The sequence below is a fragment of the Schistocerca americana genome, chromosome 1 (genome assembly GCF_021461395.2).
Source record: "Schistocerca americana isolate TAMUIC-IGC-003095 chromosome 1, iqSchAmer2.1, whole genome shotgun sequence".
Lineage (NCBI taxonomy): Eukaryota > Metazoa > Arthropoda > Insecta > Orthoptera > Acrididae > Schistocerca > Schistocerca americana.
The window spans coordinates 360635566-360657613 of NC_060119.1; the positions used below are offsets into that span (position 1 = coordinate 360635566).

Below are 22048 nucleotides of genomic sequence, written 5' to 3' on the forward strand. Positions count from 1 at the left end.
ATTCAGTAAACCACGTCAGATGAGCGCGAGCATGGTTCCATGAACGACGACGATCCCTCCTACATTTACCCAACTGAGCTTGTAACCAGTCTCATATAACCTCGATGTTAACGCGTCATGAAACTCTTAATTGTCATTCAACATTACGCAAGCATTACTGGATGATCTTTTGCTTTTTATTATTTGTTGTAAATAGGAATTTAATATCTGCTGCTTCTTGTACAGCTTATGTTCGTGAGTGACCTTTACGATGAATAGCAGCTGAAGGGACTGGCAGCATCAGCAGTCATGCCCGATGGCTGACGTCACACACGTCCCCTGTGGAATTCATTCCGCCAATTTCTTCTGGCGTCAGTCATCGTTAGAACTGGCACTCCCTGCGAGCAGTCTCCGCCTACTGCGAATGCTTTGCTGTTTCAATAGCCAACAACTTCGAGGTCGCTTCCTTAGACATTAAACTGGAATTATATCGACAGCTTTCCGGAAAGCTGACCTACAGACAGGAAAATAAGTCGACTTTATTAAGTGGCTTGTTATCCATCAGAGGGATGCAGCCGCTATCAGAACGAAAATCATAACAAAACAAAAAGTCATTACGTTGTACAGATAAAATGCTTCAACTATCACGAAAATAAAAAATACACGGAGAAGTTAGTGGCGTAAGAACGATGTTCATTTCGACAGCAACTACAGCCGGGAAATCATACAATAACGTCACAAATAAATATCCCAATTTAATGCCACAAATCTTGATCACCGACATGAAGTAGTACCATGTAGTATCGGAACACACCGTTGAGCGCACACAGTTGAACATGAGACTCCGCAGCAAACAATCCCTACGTGTTCCCAACTGGACTCAATCACATGGTCTATTACAACTGCAGTGGGTACGGCATCATTGAGGTTAGACTGTGTATCAGTGGAAACTTTTCGCCTAGTCGTATGAATTAGTTTCTTGTTACACTAAGTCGATGATCATAGCCATATACGCCGTCATTCACCCAAACAGCTGATCGAAACATGTAATGCACACATACGAAAGACGGCAGATACAGTATTATGCTATGCCAAAATTCAGCTGGTCTTCCATGAGACCTGTCGTAGTAATCGAAGACACAATAACAGCTATGCACAAAGTGATCGTCTGTGCGGACCACCTGCATTCCTTCACGCTTATGTCTACTCCGACGGCGACGGCATCTTATAGCAGGATAAATTATCAGTGTCACAAGGTAGGATTCGTGCTGCAGTGATTTGACGAGCGTGACACTGAACTCACGCTTATGTCTTGATCACCAAATTCGCATGGTCTGAACCCGATGTAATACATCTGGGGGGTTTTAGGACGTCAACACCAGGCCCTCAAACCACTTACCCGAAAATTACGGGAAATGCTTAACCTATACGTACATATTTGGCGCTACTTACCTCCGGCAACGTACCAAGGACTTGTCGAAACCATGCCAAGCAAAATCGCAGTTGCATTGCGTTTCAAAGGTGGACCAAAACGCTTTTAAGCAAGTGGTCATAATTATTTTAAGAGATACAGCAACCAGCCACATTTTAAGTATTTTTTTCCAAAACACTTTTATGCCTCTGAACCAACTTCAATTGCCGTAATACATAATCTTTACATCGTTAAAACAACGACAGCAATTTGGATGCAACAGCTGCCTGCGCAAATAAACAGTTCTGTTTAGCTACTATGCTTCGCGAGTTGTACATTTACCATACTTATTACTGGTTATATGTACTTACTTTATACTCTGCTGATTGTTAGGATTTTCACTGTTATAATCGCAGCACAAATACTTTTTCACTTGCATTTTGCACAAATACAGGGCAGTGTCCGCCATGTTGCCGACTGACGTTTTTGATTACACCGGAAAATTACATCTGTAGAAGTTATATTTTACTTTTAGAACCTATAAGTAAAATATAACTCTGACCACAGATATAATTTTTCGATGTGAGCAAGCATGTCAGTCGGCAACATGGCGGGTGATTCGCTGACTCTGTGTAAAATACAAGTGAAAAAGTGTTTGTGCCACAATCAAAACGGCGAACAAAAGTAGAAAGTAAGTACATCCAAGCAGTAATTTGTCGTAAATATACAACTAACGAAGTGTAACAGCTAAACAAAACTTCATTTGCACAGGCTAGCTGCAGCATGCAAATTCCCGTAGATGTTTTAACTGTGTATAACTGAAGACCGAATATGTATTACACCAAATGAAGATGGGTGAAAGCCACAAACGGGTATTGGCATAAATAAAAATACATAATACATAAAAAACAGTGGCTGGTTCCTGCTGTGGAGCTCAAATACAGGGCAGTGTCCGCCATGTTGCCGACTGACGTTTTTGATTACACCGGAAAATTACATCTGTAGAAGTTATATTTTACTTTTAGAACCTATAAGTAAAATATAACTCTGACCACAGATATAATTTTTCGATGTGAGCAAGCATGTCAGTCGGCAACATGGCGGGTGATTCGCTGACTCTGTGTAAAATACAAGTGAAAAAGTGTTTGTGCCACAATCAAAACGGCGAACAAAAGTAGAAAGTAAGTACATCCAAGCAGTAATTTGTCGTAAATATACAACTAACGAAGTGTAACAGCTAAACAAAACTTCATTTGCACAGGCTAGCTGCAGCATGCAAATTCCCGTAGATGTTTTAACTGTGTATAACTGAAGACCGAATATGTATTACACCAAATGAAGATGGGTGAAAGCCATAAAAGGGTATTGGCATAAATAAAAATACATAATACATAAAAAAAGTGGCTGGTTCCTGCTGTGGAGCTCATCAACCAATAAAATGGATAAGTTATTGTTAAATGGCCATACTGGTATGGTTCATTGGCGCAGGTGGCTTAGCTGTTTCCATGGGTATCACAGGTAAGAATGCTCTACAATTTCTTCTCCTGTCTGCTCTTTCTTCACCTCTCGCGACAACAAGCCGGCCGTTATGGCCGAGCGGTTCTAGGCGCTTCAGTCCGGAACCGCGCTGCTGCTACGGTCGCAGGTTCGAGTCCTGCCTCGGGCACGGATATGTGTGATGTCTTTAGGTTAGTTAGGTTTAAGTAGTTCTAAGTCTAGAGGACTGATGACCTCAGATGTTAAGTTCCATAGTGCTAAGAGCAATGTGAACCATTTTCTAGTGACAACAGGTGCAACGTTTCTCTTCAGTCCCGTGTTTGTCGCACACGTATTTGCACTGTGCAAACACGTCGTTGATTCCGCGCCAGGGATAATAAGAGACTGTGGCTGCGAAGCAGATGTGTTTGTGACAGGCACCACAGATGCCAGCAGACCCGACGTGGACTCTTGGCTGCGGTAAACCCATTGTTGCAGCAGCTGTGATTGGGCGCGGGTGCAGATGCGGAGATTCGGAGCAACCACCTTGCGCGGGCGAGCTTCCGCGGAAGCACGTGTGGCACACAGCTGTGGCGGCGCATCTGCGGCGCAGATAAAGCAGAGCGCTGGCAGCTGGTTGTGTCGCGGGTGGGGGTGGGGGAGGGGGCGAGGGCGCACCTGGCAGCCGGCACCAGCAACAGGCGGCTGCTGCTCCGGGTCTGTCTGTGCCTGTGCAGCGATTTGCCGTGCCGGGCGTGCAACAGGCGGCAGCTCGCTACCTGCGGCGCGTGCGCCAGCTGCCTGTCTGCTGTCCTTATTGTCCTGACACGCGCTGCGTTTGCTCACTCCGATGCCTTCGACGCCAGACTGCAGCTTTTACATCTGGATGAACTTTCTGGAGAACTAAAAACTCCTCTACGAAAAAAAGACGCAGTCCGCAAAAACTGATCTTCCGAAACTCAGCTCGCTCTGTTCCACAGTGCAATAGACATGGGCGCTAACAAAAATGTTCAAATGTGTGCGAAATCTTATGGGACTTAACTGCTAAGGTCATCAGTCCCTAAGCTTACACACTACTTAACCTAAATTATCCTAAGGGCAAACACACGCACCCATGCCCGAGGGAGGACTCGAACCTCCGCCGGGACCAGCCTCTGGGCGCTAACATTGATGCTGTCTGCCTTGACTTCAAGAAGGCATTTGTCACCGTCCCGCACTGCCGTTTAATGAAAAATTATACGAGCTTACCGAGTATCGGACCTGATTTGCGGCTGGACTCAAGACTCCTTTGCAGATACTACTCAACACACCGCTCTTAAGAGAACAAAATCGTCAATGAAAAAGGTAATTTCAGGAGTACCCCAGATAAGTGTGATAGTCTACATCTACATCCATACTCCGCAAGCCACCTGACGGCGTGTGGCGGAGGGTACCTTGAGTACCTCTATCGGTTCTCCCTTCTATTCCAGTCTCGTATTGTTCGTGGAAAGAAGGATTGTCGGTATGCCTCTGTGTGGGCTCTAAACTCTCAGATTTTATCCTCATGGTCTCTTCGCGAGATATACGTAGGAGGGAGCAATATACTGCTTGACTCCTCGGTGAAGGTATGTTCTCGAAACTTCAACAAAAGCCCGTACCGAGCTACTGAGCGTCTCTCCTGCAGAGTCTTCCACTGGAGTTTATCTATCATCTCCGTAACGCTTTCGCGATTACCAAATGATCCTGTAACGAAGCGCGCTGCTCTCCGTTGGATCTTCTCTATCTCTTCTATCAACCCTATCTGGTACGGATCCCACACAATTGAGCAGTATTCAAGCAGTGGGCGAACAAGCGTACTGTAACCTACTTCCTTTTGATTTCGGATTGCATTTCCTTAGGATTCTTCCAATGAATCTCAGTCTGGCATCTGCTTTACCGACGATCAACTTTATATAATCATTCCATTTTAAATCACTCTTAATGCGTAATCCCAGATAATTTATGGAATTAACTGCTTCCAGTTTCTGACCTGCTATATTGTAGCTAAATGATATGGGATATTCCTTTCTGTGTATTCGCAGAACATGACACTTGTCTACATTGAGATTCAATTGCCATTCCCTGTACCATGCGTCAATTCGCTGCAGATCCTCCTGCATTTCAGTACAATTTTCCATTATTACAACCTCTCGATATACCACAGCATCATCCGCAAAAAGCCTCAGTGAACTTCCGATGCCATCCACAAGGTCATTTACGTATATTAAGAATAGCAACGGTCCTAAGACACTCCCCTGCGGCACACCTGAAATCACTCTTACTTCGGAAGACTACTCTCCATTGAGAATGACATGCTGCGTTCTGTCATCTAGAAACTCTTCAGTCCAATCACACAATTGGTCTGATAGTCCATATGCTCTTACTTAGTGCCGTTAATATTGAATACATAGATAAATTAGGTAGTAGAAACTCTGAGAAGCTTCATAAGGTTGCAGATGATATAGTTGTCTACAAGTAAGCAGCAACGCCAGAAGACTGCAGTAAGTTGCTAAAGGATTTACAGACGATCCATCAGTGGTGCACGAACTGGCAATTGATCATAAACGTAAATAAATGTAATATACCAAAAAACTGAACTATGCAAATTACATTACCAAAACTACATACAACAAAAAAAACCTATCTATAGATGCAAAATTAAAACACTATAAAACAGTTACACAACCAGAAATAACATATGCAGCTGAAACTATCTTCAAAACAACTAATACAGCAGAAATTGACAGAATACTAAAAATAGAAAGAAGAATAATTAGGACATGTATAAATAAACAGTATAAAATAAATGGACATCGGAGAATAGCATCAAATGAAACAGTATATAAGAAAATAGAACCAGTCATGAGCACAATCAGGAAGAAACGCATCTCATTCTTTGGACATCTGATGAGAACTCCAGAAAACAGAATTAGTAAAAAAATAATACAAAAATTGTGGAATAGCAAGAGCGACATTAAATGGATCACAGAAATTAAGGAAGATATAAAAGAACTTCAAATTACAGTAGATGACCTAAAAAACAAGACAGAGAAAACCAGAATACTGCAAGACCCGCAAACCAGACTACAAATGAAAATCAATAAAAGGAGTACAGGAAGAGTTGTCTCAGATGAAGAAAGAAAGAAAATATCTGAAAGAATGAAGAAATATTGGGCAGACAGAAGAGCAAAACACCTTTCATATAAGAATAGCCTCTAATAATTATATTACCTAAATATATTAAGTTATTGTCGAACCAAATTGTATCCATGTGTAACAACTTGTTTAGAACTTTGTATTTTTGACTACAGTGGTCCAATGAAGGCCATAAAATAAATAATAATTAAAATAATAATAAAAATGTAATATACCATGCATACATAAGAGGAAAAAAACACTACTGTGCAACACACCATTGATGAAAAACTGCTAGGAACAGCATCTGCTGTAAAGTAACCATGCGGAGCGACCTTAAGTGGAATGACCACATAAACAGATAGTAGGTAAAGCAAATTACAGACAGATTTATAGCAAGAACCTTAAGAAATGCAAGTCATTGCGAAAGAAGTGACTTACAAAACACTTCTTCGACCGATTTTTGAGTATTCCTTACCACTATAGGACCCTCTCCAGGTAGGCTAAAATGAGGAGCTAGAGAAGATCCGACGAAGAGCAGCGCATCCTGTATCACGTAGTGTTTTACTATCGAAATTCTGAGCAAGAACGTTCCGGGAAGAGTAAACATATTATTTCCTGAAACTTCCTGGCAGGTTAAAACTGTGTGCCGGACCAAGACTTAAACTCGGGTGGTTTGCCTTCTCGGTCAAGTGCTCTAACGTCTGAGCTACCTAAGCACAACCCACGACCTGTCCTCACAGTTTCACTTCTGCCAGTGACTGTGAATCGTGCTTGGGTAGCTCAGACGCTAAAGCACCTGCACGCGAAAGGCAAAGGACCCGAGTTCGAGTCTCGGTCCGGTACACAGTTTTAATCTGTCAGGAAGTTTCATACCAGGGCACATTCCGCTGCAGAGCGAAAATTTCATTCTGAATATTACGTCCTACCACAGACGTGTGGCGAAACGACCGCGACGAGAAATTTCGAGAAATTAGAGCCAATACAATCATTCTTCCCACTCGCCATTCGCTAATGGAGCAGGAGACGGAGGGGGAGGGGGGGAGTGTAGGCATGATCAGTTTATGGCACCAGAAGTACACTACACCGCACACCATCAGTTGGCTTCTGGAGGACTGATGTAGATGATTCGCAAAGTGGCAACCAAAATACCAGTACCACTATTAAGTTCAAGGACACGTCTGAAAAGATAAATTTTAATTCCCTTTAATCACAGTCCTTGAGCACAAACTTACATTAACTGATTGTCGATTACGGTCTCCCATAATCATCTTCATGTATGTTATATGATGGAAAAATATAAATGTGCTTCTGCCCATAGCTAGGCAGTAAGACCTATTATTTTGTGATCACACGGTTCCAGGGGAAAAAAAATGGCTCAGATGTGTGTGAAATCTTATGGGACTTACCTGCTAAAGGTCATCAGTCCCTAAGCTTACACACTACTTAACCTAAATTATCCTGAGGACAAACACACACACCCATGCCCGAGGGAGGACTCGAACCTCCGCCGGGACCAGCCGCACAGTCCAGGACTGCAGCGCCCTAGACCGCTCGGCTAATCCTGAGCGGCGTTGCAGAACAGTCACTGGAAACAGCCACATGTATAAAATGTCGAGGAGCCTGCATGGGTAGTAATTTATATTGGAACGATCACATAAAATTAATCGCAGGTAAAGCACATGCCAGTCTGAAATTCCTTGGAAGAATCCTCTGGAATTGTAGTCCACTACTCTACCAACAAAGGAGATAGCTAACAAAACTCTCGTTCGACACATTTGTGAAGATTGATTGTCAGTCTTGGATCTGTACCAGACAGGGCTTGTAGAGGACATAGAGATCAGAAAGAGCAGCGGGATTCATGTAGTTCGTGTAGTAACCGGAAAAGAACGACGGAGGTACAGAACGCCTCTCCTGCAGTGTCTCACACTGGAGTTGGCTGAGAATTACAGTGTGGTTTACTTTTCCAAGAGCGAACGTTCCTAGAACAGTCTACTAATATATTCCTTCTTCCTATATGTATCTCGAAAGAGACCATGAATGTAAAATTAGAACGATTCGAGCCCGCACTGAGGCTTACCAACAATGGTTCTTCCCTCAAACCATTCGCGACTGGAACAAGGAAGGGGGAAAGTGACAGTGCTACATAAAGTACCCTCCGCCACACACCATATGGTGGCTTGACGAGCATACTGGGTTTTCCGCAATTCCTATTACAGGCGTATATGGGTTGTAGAAGAGACTTAGTAAAAAAGTTTTGATAATGAACCCATGTCCAAAAATGAAGCGTGTGGATGTAAAATTAGTGTGACGACTGTATCCTTTCACATTTCCCGCGCCGCACTACTAACGCAGCGGTGACAGTGAGGCTTGACTTGCGAGCTCTATAGGAAATACTGCACGTGTGACCCTGTTGTTCGTTGCACAGGGTATATCTGCGACGCATGCTTTCACGCACACTGTCCATAAACCTTGGTGCAAGGGCGCCCGCAGGAGGGGGGGGGGGGGGCAGTGGGAGCAGTTGCCCCTTGCCCCTAGTGAGAATTCATTCAGTTTACGAATACAAAAAATACCTGTAACTTTAGGGCTCAGTTATGTATGATTTAAAATACCTGTACAATTACCACTAAAACAACCGGAAAATATCGATAAAATGACGTAAAAATGATATAAAACATACGTAAACAGAATTACAGGATGAACTAGAGCAATGAAAAACTTTAAGGAGAATCGAACTAAAATTAAAAAATGATGATAAATTTAAAAATTGTGTGTTTTTCTTTAAGAAATCTCGTTCGTTGAAGATGTGCAAAATTGTTATATATCCGTCTTACAGCTATTGCCTATGAAGTGTCTTTATTTTTATTTCTACACCCACACGTGGTAGAAATTAACAACAGCAAGTGAGGCAACAATGGGAATAATCGGCCGTTGCCGTTGCTGTTCAAGGCCACAGGTCGGACCGCCAGGCCGCGCTCTTTCTGACCACAGCGGATATTTTCCGCCAGGTCAATTGACCGTCGCCATTGTCAGAAGTCCAGTGTTTACACACAGGGCGGTAAAATCACCGTCGCCACCGCACGAGTCAGCACATTAAAGGCAATGTACTTTCATCATCAAACCCATTCAATTAATTTTAATGTGCTACGTAAATTATTCATTGTTTTTAAACGTACAGTTTTGTTTGAAATGAACAGATAGTAAAATCTAAGTATTGTTATTGTGTCGACTAATAGAAGGGAGAAGGAAAAACCGAATAATTTGAGATCACCATCCAATTAATTTAAGAAGAGGGGAAGAGAAAGCTTTCTAAACGTTGTTAGAAGGGAAGGATGACAAGATATCCTTCAGTTACTTACGAATGTCGATTTTTAATAGCAGGTAAACCAGTAGTTCAGAGAGAAAAAGCTTAGAACAGGACCAAACGAAAACGGCGGCAAAATGTACAGTCTGCTAATGTAAAAACAGGTATTACTATAGTTATAATGTTAGTTTTTTATGTTCATAACTCTGGCATGGTACTAAAAGTGCATCAGTATTTTTAAATTGCATATAAGGGGAAAGCATCTGGCTTACCATGAAACGACAAATGCTCTTCAGAGAACAATAGTAATTCAGTAAGCATATTAGAATGCGTAGGCCTATTCCAACATAGAGCTGTATCACATGAAAGAATCGTTCTTAGTTAGTACACTACGCAGCTGCAGAACACTATTGTTAAGTGCATAAAAAAAGCTTTCACAGTGATGTAAGTGAATTTGACCAGGTTTACACAGTTGAGTGTAGTGAACCGTTTTTTTTCCGGACTGTTAATTTAAATCCAACTGCGTTCACTGCATGAGCAGTGTTTTTAAGCGCTTAAACAATTATTGGTGGTAAGAAAACAATTTATTGGCAGAATACGGTTCAGAAACATAAAATCTAGGAATAAATGTGGTGAAAATTTTTTGCCCCTACTGAGACAAAAACCTGCGGGCGCCCCTGCCTTGGTGTGTGCTGAATAATTTCTGCTGCCGCCAGAACTTGAGAAATAAGATCTTCTTCAAATTGTACAGGAGTCTCATACCAACACTCTTCATATGTCCCTACAAGAAAATGTCGATAGGCGTTAAATCTGGCGACGGCCGTGGCGAAGGAGTGTGGTTTGTATGGTTGAGATACTCGTGGAATCCAAGTGCAAATTTATGCATAAGGTGCATGTCAGCCAACTCTTCACCGGAAAAGCACCCATGCTACCGTGTATCAATGTGACGTAGTGCTAGCTCCACCGGAAAAACAAACCAGAGAGAAACGGGTGATGCTGAGTGCGAGCTTGCGGGCGTAGCGTGAAGTAGGCATTACTGTTGTCAACAGCAAGTAACGTGAGTGAATTGCACACGTTGTTTCAAACTAAGACACGCAGCGCGTAATCTCAACATCTGCCCTGTTGTGCAGATATTTTCGCTCCAATACAAATACAAAGACAAATGGAAGCAAGAAATCAAACGAAATGCATTTACTCTGTAACGGTCTACCAGAGACTACGGGTCTCTTGTGCCAAAATACTCAGATAATACCCCTGAACAATCTTCGAAATTTTGTCGATGGAGTTCGTGTGCACACCGTTTCACACCCTTTCGTTGTTTTAATTCTCGAGGTCTCGTTCTAATTAAGAGTTAAGCTTTCGAGTGTCGTATCTACTCAATGCTTCCTTTGTCGAGATCTGCTAAGTAACTTAATACCATCTCCTGTGTCTAGGACACGCCAAAACCAACGTAACTGACGTATGTATTATGAATAAACGTCTGTCAACTGTATGTATTCCACTTTTTTTAAATATGCTGTAGCTGTGGCTCGGTAGCACAGATGATAATTACTACGAAGGTACAGCTCACTGAAACACGGGTTGCAGCCAGTGAACCTTATCAAATTTAGTCCTAAGACAACACTGTCTCCCTAAAAAATACTCTAGTGTGAAGTAAGGTCGTTGACTTGACAGTGAGAGAATCGATAGCGAGACATGCTCTGCGACGCTGCTTACTCCTCCCGGAAACAGCCAGCGATATTTCAGCTTTTACGTTACGGGCGTTTTTATAATAATCATCAAGTGATTGTACGACAGTCAATATACTGATCAGTCAGTTCATTGATCGTAAAAGCCGTAAGTAAAAAACACTGACTCATTATGGCTTTCGCCTCTCATTAGCGTGTATACTGTTTCTTAGGCATTCTGCTGTTACCTTTCTCAGATTTACGAGGTTACTTCATGTCATCTGCATCTACAATTCTTCAGACTAAAGTGGCAAAAAATTCTGTCTAAATTTCGTTTTGCACTCGTAGTTAGAAATTTGATTTCACGTGAATAATATCGGAGTTTAAACGTTTTTCGGGACTTCAGATTTTTTTTAATGGCAATTTCTTATGTAGTTATATGATTCCTTCCTTGTGTGTGTGTGTGTGTGTGTTTATCTGGCTGTCAAGAGATTCGCATGGTAATTGTGGTACTTTGATTGGTAGGAGGTCGGATTATGGATGCAGATTATGGCTTATGCATTAGCGTAATATGAATTGAGTACCTTCATTTTATTTATATTTTCTTCTCTACCATGACCAGCCGCGCCGTCTAAGGCTCTTAGGCTCTTTGTCACGGTCAGTGCGGCTCTGCTGCCCCCCCCCCCCGCCCCCCCCCCCCCCCCCCGTCGGAGGTTCGTAAGTTAGTTGTTTAAGTCAGATTAAGTAGTGTGTAGGCTTAGGGACCGATGACCTAAGTAGTTTGGTCCCATAAGACTTTACCACAAATTTCCAATTTTTCTACCATGACCGATCGTATTAGGAAATTAGGAAAGTTCCGTGCCCAAACAGGCACAGTTATTCCAGACAACCCATTCGTCTATCAGCTGGTGTGCTTACTTAAACTTGCACGCTGGAAGTCAAAAGTTCCTACTTTGGCACGGGCATTGTCACAATAGTGAACCGCTCCGTTTTGCGTCAAACTTCATTTTTCACTAGCTGTTCATTGTTACTGCACTGTTCAATCGTAACCTTGAACTTGCAAAGTACAAAGCCGGTGTTTCTTCGCAAGCAGTGATATCTAACATTAAGGAAGACTCCGCAAATTTTCTTAATTTTCTAACACTTTAATTCAGCAGTGGAAACGTGTGTCTGGTCGTCAGTCGTTAAGTAATCGTATTTTGTTTTGCTTTGGCAGCGACTTTTTGAATCTGTCACTGCCGGTGCTCTGCATGTGAATTCTTTTCAACTTTTTATAATACACTCTATGCAAGTGTGCGTGTGTGTGTGTGTGTGTGTGTGTGTGTGTGTGAGAGAGAGAGAGAGAGAGAGAGAGAGAGAGAGAGAGAGAGAGAGAGATAGCAGGAGGGTTGTAAAGCACATTACTTTAGCTGTTGCCAGAGAAATAAAATCCAAAGAGCTGACCGCAAAGCACCTGGACAGCCACGGATGAGGCACGCATCTCGCTGCTACCAGCTACATGAGGATTCCAGTCCGCAGCTACCGGCGTTTTCTGTGTAACGCCGCCTTTAGACGAGCCGTAAGCTCTTCACCTACAAGCGACCAGGATTCCATTCGGCGGTCCCCTTCAACCGGCTCCAGTTCCCACAGTGGCAAGAGCGGCCCCTCGGCCAGAGATAATCTTTCACCGCCGCAGTTGCGTCAAGGAGCGCGATGTCCACTGCAAAGACACGCAACAGCTTCTCTGTCCTGTACTTTCTGGCCATTTCTGTCCTACGCGACTATTATATAGTTTTGTAGTGTGTAGACTCATTGCGTTTAGAAATGCCAGCATGAATCAACTACACGAAAAGTACAGGAAGGAGTGTTAGGATTTGACGCCCCGTCAAAGACGAGACCATTGGAGTATATTCTTGGTCACGGTAAGGATGGGGGATGAAACAGGCTGTGTCTTTTTCAAAGGAAATATCTGGCGTTTGCCTAAATCGATTTAGGGAAACCATGGTAAACTTACTGCTGGATAGCCGAAGAGAGAATTCAAGTGCGGTCTTCTAGAATGCTTGGCCAGTGTATTTACTATTGCGCCACCTCGCTAGATCCAAAAACAGGTTGTCCCCAAGCACTTCCTGTGTCATGGGTCCATTTGGACATTTGTAAGATGCCTCGATATCTAAGTTATTCACATAAGGTACATTTAGATATGTACAAAACACCAGTCCTCTGATAAATTGTAGCTAACTCGAACACTATAACAGAGGAAAACTTGTTCATGTGTAAAACAAAACAAATTATTGCCTGAGTTCTTCACATTTTTATTGACATCCAGTATGCAATTTTGGGGGGGGGGGGAGTTTCACTCTTTTCCTTAGACGGTTAGCTGCTTTTCATGACATTTTTTAAATAAAAATGTGACTGACAGATAGCTTAATTTATTCTGAATCACAAATAGTCGCAGACATCTATAAAACAACTCCTACATGAACGAAATGGTTTTGTTCAATTGTTGATGATTTCGAAATTTTGTCCTTTTTATATGGATTGGTAACTGTTTCGGCCACTTTCTTGACAGTTTAGAATGAGAAAAATGTCAAATTTTCAATTTGGTGTAAGGCTTAAAAAAACAACAGATACAAAATTTTACCGTTTAGTGGGAACAAAGAGAAACGCTTTTTAAGTGACAAAAATACACTTTTAAAAACACATGTAACCTTTATAACAGCTGGCAGTGCGCTAAATATCTGATATTACTTATACTGTAATGGTACTTTTCAGAGATGTTTACCAACATAACAACGAAAAAATCGGGTCAGTCGGACAAATACAATACGTGAAATTATAAAATAGCCCCTTCCCCATTCTTTTCCAACGCACTTCGACTATTAAAATTATTTAGTTCCATTTTAATCATAGTTCCACCATTTGACTGCACAAGTAGAATAAACAGTTTATGCAGTCAAATGTCGGAACTTTCACGTAAACAGTGTTGTGTGACTGTGGCCACAAACTATGGGCAGATTAATTAATTCTGTTCACTAGTATCTCCATTATTCACTGGCGGGGTCAGGGATTTTCACTTCCCTTGAGATGACTGGGTGTTTGTGCTGTCCTCATCATTTTATCATCATTCATGAAAGTGGCGAGATTGGACTGAACAGAAGTTGGGAATATGTACTGGCGCTGATAACCGCGCAGTTGAGTGCGCCACAAACAAAACATCATCATCCATTATTCACAGCCATACATCATTTTATGCGATTTCTTGCTGCATGCTGTAGTGTGTCGCTTAGATCTATACAGTATTTGGGTTTTCTGCATGCAATGTTGCTTGACTAGATTCCAGTCTTATTTACTATTGAGTTCTGTGATGAGACATGACAAGTTCATGATCGTGTTGTCTTACAGGATACTGATTGATTTTTTTACATAGCTATTATATGTTTGATTATGTTATTTTAACATATCTTCGCTGTCGCACGCAGCTACCGACGAAGTCAAATGTTTGGTTTACAGAAGCTAACGAGGTTCCACATTATATATATATATATATATATATATATATATATATATATATATGTGTGTGTGTGTGTGCGCACTTCGGATCCGCACCGCAGTTTATTTTTTTTTTTTTTTGTGAAAACCGCATAATATCATTATAAGTGTTTTGTATTAATGGGTGATTTTAATTATCAAACCGTTTACTACAATGGTAGCAGAGTAGCATAATGGTTAGAGAGGTGATAGCTCACGAGTCTGAACTGTCTCTGGCCACTGTATGTCAGAGGGGCTAGGTGTTATCGTTTTGCGCCGCTTTTTCATTTTCTTTTCGACACTGCCTTAGATCTCGCATTTGCTCGGCACTGGAATTTTCAGACTGTGCTGGACTCCTTTCGACACGAACTTTCATCCGACTTGCGTTTTCTGTGATTCCGAGCATATTTACGAGTCATACGTGACACCATCTTTCATTAATCTGAAATTTTCAATGCAATACAGATTTCCACTGCTATTATGGCCAATATTTTTATTGTCTCGCTTTGGGTACCTGTAACGCTCCACAAGCTTTTCGCAATGACACCCGACTCGAGGTCCTAGCTAAACGCGTTTCCACGCTACACAAAGTTTGAGTGCACGAAAAAAAGTGCAGATCGACCACAGTATTGTGGTATCTGCGAGTGAGAGCGCTGCGGTCGGCTTATTGTGTTACTTCACTAGGGCACGTTGAACCACTTCAAATTAGTCTATATACACAACTGTTCTGAAAACATTCACACTGCAATCCCCTTCCCTTAGTCACAAATGTGCCTGTTACTGTAACAGCACCGCGTGTTTTCGATAACGGCAACTGGATGGCCAGGGTAATAATGTGGCCAAGTTATGCAGACATGATCTACCCGTTGTGGGCTCAATCATTGTTTGCACTTTATTAGTCTCGGTGGCTCAGTGGAAAAGTACCAGGCTACAAATCCAAAAGTCTCAGATTCTACACCCGGTCAATCCTACGATTTTCATGTGCCACTTATCACTCCTTTCACCTCTCGCAATGTTTGTTGAAGCGAAAAATGCCGACTTAACCGTGGTCTCTATAATTGGTGCAAATGGCTCTGAGCACTATACGAGTTAACGTCTGAGGTCATCAGTTCCCTAGAACTTGGAACTAATTAAACCGAACTAACCTAAGGACATCACACACATCCATGTCCGAAACAGGATTCGAACCTGCGACCGTGGCGGTCGTGTGGTTCCGGACTGCAGCGCCTAGAACCGCTCGGCCACCCGGCCGGCTCTCTATAATTGGCTGGATGAGTCAGTTCAGATGACCTCAGATGTTAAGTCCCATAGGGCGCCTAAAACAAATTTTTTTGTTGCAGAAGAGGGCCATCCGAATAATAACTCACAGTCATCCACAGACACACTGCAAACCCATATTCAAAAAGCTTAGAATACTTACTATACCATCATTATATATATACAAATGTGTATTGTATGTCAGGACCCACATTGCAGATTTTCAGACAAATGCCGACTTTCATAACTACAATACCCGTAATAGCGCAGCACTCCATACTCAGCGAACAAAAAGAACGAATACACAAAGGCATGTGAGCCATATCGGTGCAAAACTGTACAACGCACTGCCAGTCAACATCAGGAAGTTAGAAGATGATGACAAATTTAAAACAGAATTTAAAAAATTTCTAGTAGAACAACGTTTTTATTGTGTAAATGACTATGTAGCTCAATAAATATTTTCTGATGATATTTATAAAGGCAAAATGGAAAATACTCAATATGTAGGCCCTACCTAATCATTCATTACCTAATCATTCATTACATTACATACTTAAAGGACAGCTGTTGTGTGATGTAAATACATACTTAAGCAGTGTGATGTATATAAGGACTTGCCGTTTAGGGAGGACAAAACTAAAGCCTTATGAAAAACAGACTATGCATTTAAAATAACAAGCAGGGATGTATATAGGCTATATTACTTACATTGTATTATTATTAACCTCATTGTATTATTTTGTTTTGTACTTTTTTACGTATATATTGTTTGTGTCCATTTCTTTGAAATGGCTTGACAACATCCATACAATATTTATTGTCAACGGATGGATAAATAAAATAAATAAATAAATAAATAGTGCTCAGAGCCATTTGAACCTTTTTTTTTTTTTTTAGTCAGTTCAGAGGTCGCAGGAATGCAAAGCATTCCTCTCCAACAGGTCCGTCCCTAGTAAAGCACTGTGGTGTTCATAACAGTCTTCGGATTGATGACAGCTAGGTTTGTAGTTACTAGGGATTCAAACCTGACGGTATTTTGTCACACAAGAAAGTTGGGCCGATGAGCAAATAGTCGGTTTCATATCAAAAACATCAGACACAACTATAGGTAAATGATGGGTGATGACATTGGAACGAAGACAAAGGCAGCGTTTGAGAGCTCACATAGCGTGCGACGAAGAGATGTGTACGCCAGAATAGGAAGATGGAGACCAGAGATAAGCAGAAGGGCCCGGCGGGCTCTTCAAAGGCGCTAAAACAATTATAAAAGGAGGAGCAGGCGCCGCCTGCGGCCGCGTGGTGGGGGGACAGCAGGTGGCAGGTGGTCGCTATCACAGGAATGCCAGACGCCGCAGCTGCCCGGCTGCCCTGCTGTTGCCTCGGCGTCAGCGCCCTGCCTGAGCTGCGGCACACACTCTGCCTCCCAGCGCTTTCCTGGTAACTGTCGAAAGTGTCCTACGCGACACACGAAGGAGTCGACAAGAGGGTACGGTCCTCAACTGCGTAATGTGACGTGTGTTTACCACAGAATGTATACCGGACTAGCCACACGATTTTTGGGCGACGCTGCCTGTCTACATTTTGCTGTAATAGCCAAACTTGAGTATTACACGTAATAGCCTTGTTTTGCACAGCACGGGTCATAAAGGACTTTACAACTTTGGTACAATAGAGAAATGTATTGAAATAACTTACAGTATCAAATGTTTTTTATTGCAGTCTCTGATCACAATATCAACTCTTTAGACGATGACCGGTTTCAGTCCGTAATGACCATCCTCAGATCTTTTTTACACCATGTCCTAAAGTGATAAGGCCATAATGGCATCGTCAAAACATGTAAATATAATCAGCAAAGCATCGTCACATAGATCTCAAATAAGGTGTAGAATAGGCGACATCGTCCACAAGGTGTGTGTGTGTGTGTGTGTGTGTGTGTGTGTGTGTGTGTGCGAGAGTTTAACTCTAGCAGTTCGAAGAAGTCTACTACTTCACATTAAACAACAGCCAGTGTTTTATCGACAAATATTATACATGTTAACGAGTTAATTATTATATCGCAAGTCAGCCGAATACTCACGTTCTCTACAGATGATAGCAGTTGACAGAACATTTGGATAATTATATGCTGATGTCAAATGCAGGATGTAAACGTTGCTCGAATGTACGTCGACACCTGAAGGAGAGGAAACCATCCTCGAAACGCGTAGAGTGAAGTTATGTAATAGGTAAGTAAGACAAAACATAACAAAGTAAAGTTGTCATTAATGTGTTTTTTGGCCTTTGGTAGATGTGGTACCTTCGACGATCGTATAACTTGCCCTCTTGCAAGCCGGCGAACATCTCAACCTAGGAGTTACACAAGCAAGAAACATAAATACAACTCAGGTGTAGAAAAAAAATAGCCAGTTTTTGCTTCAACCAAAGTTTGGATTACTAATCGAGTGGGTAGTCAACTCGGTTATCCTTCAACTGTAAAGTCCCCTCGCCCCTACCTGTCCTCGAACTTCCCCTCACCCCCACTGAAGAGTTTGCTTCTTTTAGGTCGGCGATTGTCAGAAATTATGGCACCCTTTTGTACAGGTCAACTGATATTCAGCAGTTCAACGTCCGGCTGACAGTGAATTCATTAGGGTCCATTTAGGCTGTTCCACTCGACTGCGCCAGGGTGTGCGCGCGCAGCCGTAGCCCGGTATTTGCCTTGTGACAAGAGCCACTTCCAGTCCTTGTCAAGTACCTCCGCGCAGGTGCTTCAATTAGCTTCCAGAACAGCTGTCATACCAATTCTACTTGCAAGCGACTGAAAATGGTAGCAGTACGAAAGTGCTGTGGAAAGGGTAGCTGTTTGTTGAACTTTATGGGCAGATGCAATCTCTGTGAAAATATAGGCACAGTGACTACAGAAATAAAAATGTATAGAAACGAATGGATAATACAAAAGTTGAGGATGACGAATCTTTCGCTAATAAGCGTAAAAATTAAATAAAATGAAAGCCGTCTGGAAATCAATAAAGGGCGGATCAGTTCCTACTATTTGAAAGAATGTGAAATTTTTGAAATATTCTTGTTAATTGCGAAAAAGCCGATTGGGACCTTTGCAATATTACTATAAATATTGTAATCCCCTCTGTTACTTCTATTAAATGGCTGCGGTTATTTTTTTTATATTCTATTATGATAACGATCGCCTAGCGCATAACTAACGCCGCTTTGTTCTCCCACTTTTTGAAACAGCAACAAATAAAAATCGCTCTGGCACGAACTACGTTAACCGTATTTTCAAGGGACTAATGTAGTACACCCGAGTCGTGTTAACAAGATCGTTGTGCAACTAGCGTCGCGCTTCGTTGCCATTCTGAGTCGACGAACTTCGTGGAGTCTCAGTTCCCCAGACAGCAGTGTGTGATCTTGGTGAGTTCTGCATTTACGGATGACCAACAGACTGCTTCAGCGAGTGGGAAGCCACATCCCACTGTTTAGTCTTCATGTTTTTAAATTTCATATTTTTACGAAAATTGATATTTAAGAGTTACCAATAAGGGCGAATTATACCTTTATATAACAATTCCAGTTTTAACAGTCTGTACACGAAGATGACGAATCTAATTCTAATCTCATCGTTCGTCTCCCTATAACAAAGTGCGAACTGGATATTGTTTCCTCAGTTCCTCCTACGGCTACCTAAAACTGGGCAAGAAAAAGTACGCGGACTCTTTATGTGACGTAAGTCAAGCTAGTGGCAACGGGTGAAAAGGGGTTTTAAGAACAGAACAGTAGTCTGGAGAAGGACAGGGGATATTGTCGTCATAGCCTTGTTAAAAGATAATAAAAATCCTTCTCTTCCGTAGAACTACTTCTACTATTGTAACGTGTAAAAGGCGATGGGTACAAATTACTAATTCACATCTGCATATTTTTAAAAATGTTAAAAATGTTCAACTTGTCGCCACACTTATATATTAATGTGCGATACGAATGTAAAATCAATTCCACATCTTCACGATTTATCGTGCAAAATGATCCATGGAACACGAAGCTAACTAACTAACCGTAGTTTACGTTTCACCTCTAGCTCAGAACATCTCTGGCCGTCAGGATGCACTTTTTCGTGGTCATGGCGTGGTCCGCTTACTGCCCTTACGTAAACGCTAAATGCAGAAGAATATGAACACATTTTTCAGCGCTCTGTATTGCGTACAGTAGAGCAACAGCTCGGAGGCGACAATTATACCAGAATGACAATGCACCATATCATCCAGTAGCATCACGCTGTCACCTGTCATAAGGAAACCATTGCCTCATGGCAATGGTTTGCGAATAATAGCATTTCTGACATGAACTGGCCTGCCCAGAGCCCCGTGCTGAATCCAATGAACACTTTTGCGATGAGTTAGAACGTCGACCTTGCTCCAGACCCCAGCGTCCACCACATCTTCTCTGGTTTCCGTTCTTGCCTGCCATTTCACCACACAGACATTCAGACACCTCACTGAAATCATCCGAACAGATTCCTTAGGTCATAAAGACGAATGCGAATGGTGGACATGTTGGCCCATACCTGAGATGGAGACAGTTTTACAGCACTAGACTACTGCTACTGTAGAGTTTCCGCTGTGGGCGGAATTCCACAGCGTTTGTGTGGAGACGAGCATCTCCGGGCTGCCGTTACAACAGCCCCCATCAGCAGCAGCGCAGTGAATGGGTGCGGGGGCCGGGAGCGCCTTTGTACTGGAACAGGTGGCGGCTGCCTGCAAAGGGCACTGCTTCCGCCACCCCCCCCCCCCCCCTCTTCCTTCGCGCCCTCCTAACCACTGACACTTGTCCCAGCTCTTCCGTGACGCCTCCTACCAATAACGACCAGTCAGAGCTTCCAGGGACCAGCATCTATCCATCCCCATTTCTACTGCTCACCAGTTCGTATTATATCGTGTTACGTAATACATTTCCGTCATTTTGAGCTCATTATCAAATGTAATTTAAAAAAACAAAAATTTAACTCCTCCCGCACAGGCCATGAAGGCCCAAAGGTACTGACTGGCCGCCGTGTCATCCTCAGCCCACAGGCGTCACTTGATGCGGATATGGAGGGGCATGTAGTCAGCACACCGCTCTCCTGGCCGTACGTCAGTTTCCGAGACCGCAGCCGCTACTTCTCAATCAAGTAGCTCCTCAGTTTGTCTCGGCTACGTGGGCTTTCCTATCGTGGGGTTTGCTACAAAGGTGCAGCAGGTAATGAAGCTGTCCCGAGTAACCGGTTCCCTAACGAGGTGTTTCCGAACTGAGCCTCCCCCCCACTGCATGTCTCCACCAGTCGCACACCCTTAGTGCAGGTGTTGTCACCGGCGTATATCTGCCAACTTTCCTGCTGATTGACGAAACGATGTTGAATTTATTTAAAGGTAGGCCAACTCTCCGCCGTCCAGCATACGTTGGCTTGTATAAATGACTTCACCACGACCAGTCAAACGGTGTGAAATTCTGTTGTAAGGTACCCTCCGCCATACACCGCATGAAATTTCACGTAAACGGTGAGGTTCCCCTTGTTTTGAAGATCAAATGTACAAAATTTCACCAAGATCGGAGCAACACTGTGGCTTTTGTTGAAATCCGTAAGTAAAGTACCCTCCACCAGGCACTGAATGAAGTTTTACGTAGACAGTGACCTTACTCTTGGTTTGGGAGATAGGGATTCATTTTTATACACCCCGCTCGCTCTATGCCGACTTGGTTGCGAAACATAAATAATAGATTCGAACAACAGAAATCATGTAATGATTTCTGTCGTATAAGGGGCAACATAGCTATTAAATAATAGCAACGAGATTACGAGAGCAGCCACTTTCAGTGTTACGCAAAATAACGTTATACCTTGTAAATTATCACGACACAAAATGAAGATGATAAGCTATGTGGGACTTCCTTCCGTTTGCGTTTGAAACTCTCGGAGAACTCCTGTGTGGTGATGAGGGTGGGAGGGTGCAGCGAGGGGAGCCTCGATTTGTTTTGCCGGCCCGGGCCTCTGACAGGTTTAGTGCGCCACTGCTGGTAGGAAACCCCGCGACACCGTTTGCCTCACCAGGGCTGAGTGCAGCCCGCTTGCCAACAGCGCTCGGGAGACCGGATGGTCACCCATCCAAGTGCTAACCCAGCCCGACAGCGCTTAACTTCGGTGATCTGACGGGAACCGGTGTTACCACTGCGGTAAGGCCGTTGGCCAAATGTAATTTCCTTTTTGCATTACTTCTCTTCTCTGTTGCTCTTTCAAGGATGAAGTCGTAGGAAATTATGTTG

General features: G+C 42.8%; 1 protein-coding gene and 1 pseudogene across 2 annotated transcripts in view; both read right to left on the minus strand.

Moving 5' to 3' along the window:
• Positions 1 to 22048, minus strand: part of LOC124599972 (neurogenic protein big brain-like) — a 303231-nt gene that overhangs the window by 195682 nt on the left and 85501 nt on the right. The window lies entirely within an intron of this gene.
• LOC124561380 lies at positions 21855 to 21972 on the minus strand (annotated as a pseudogene).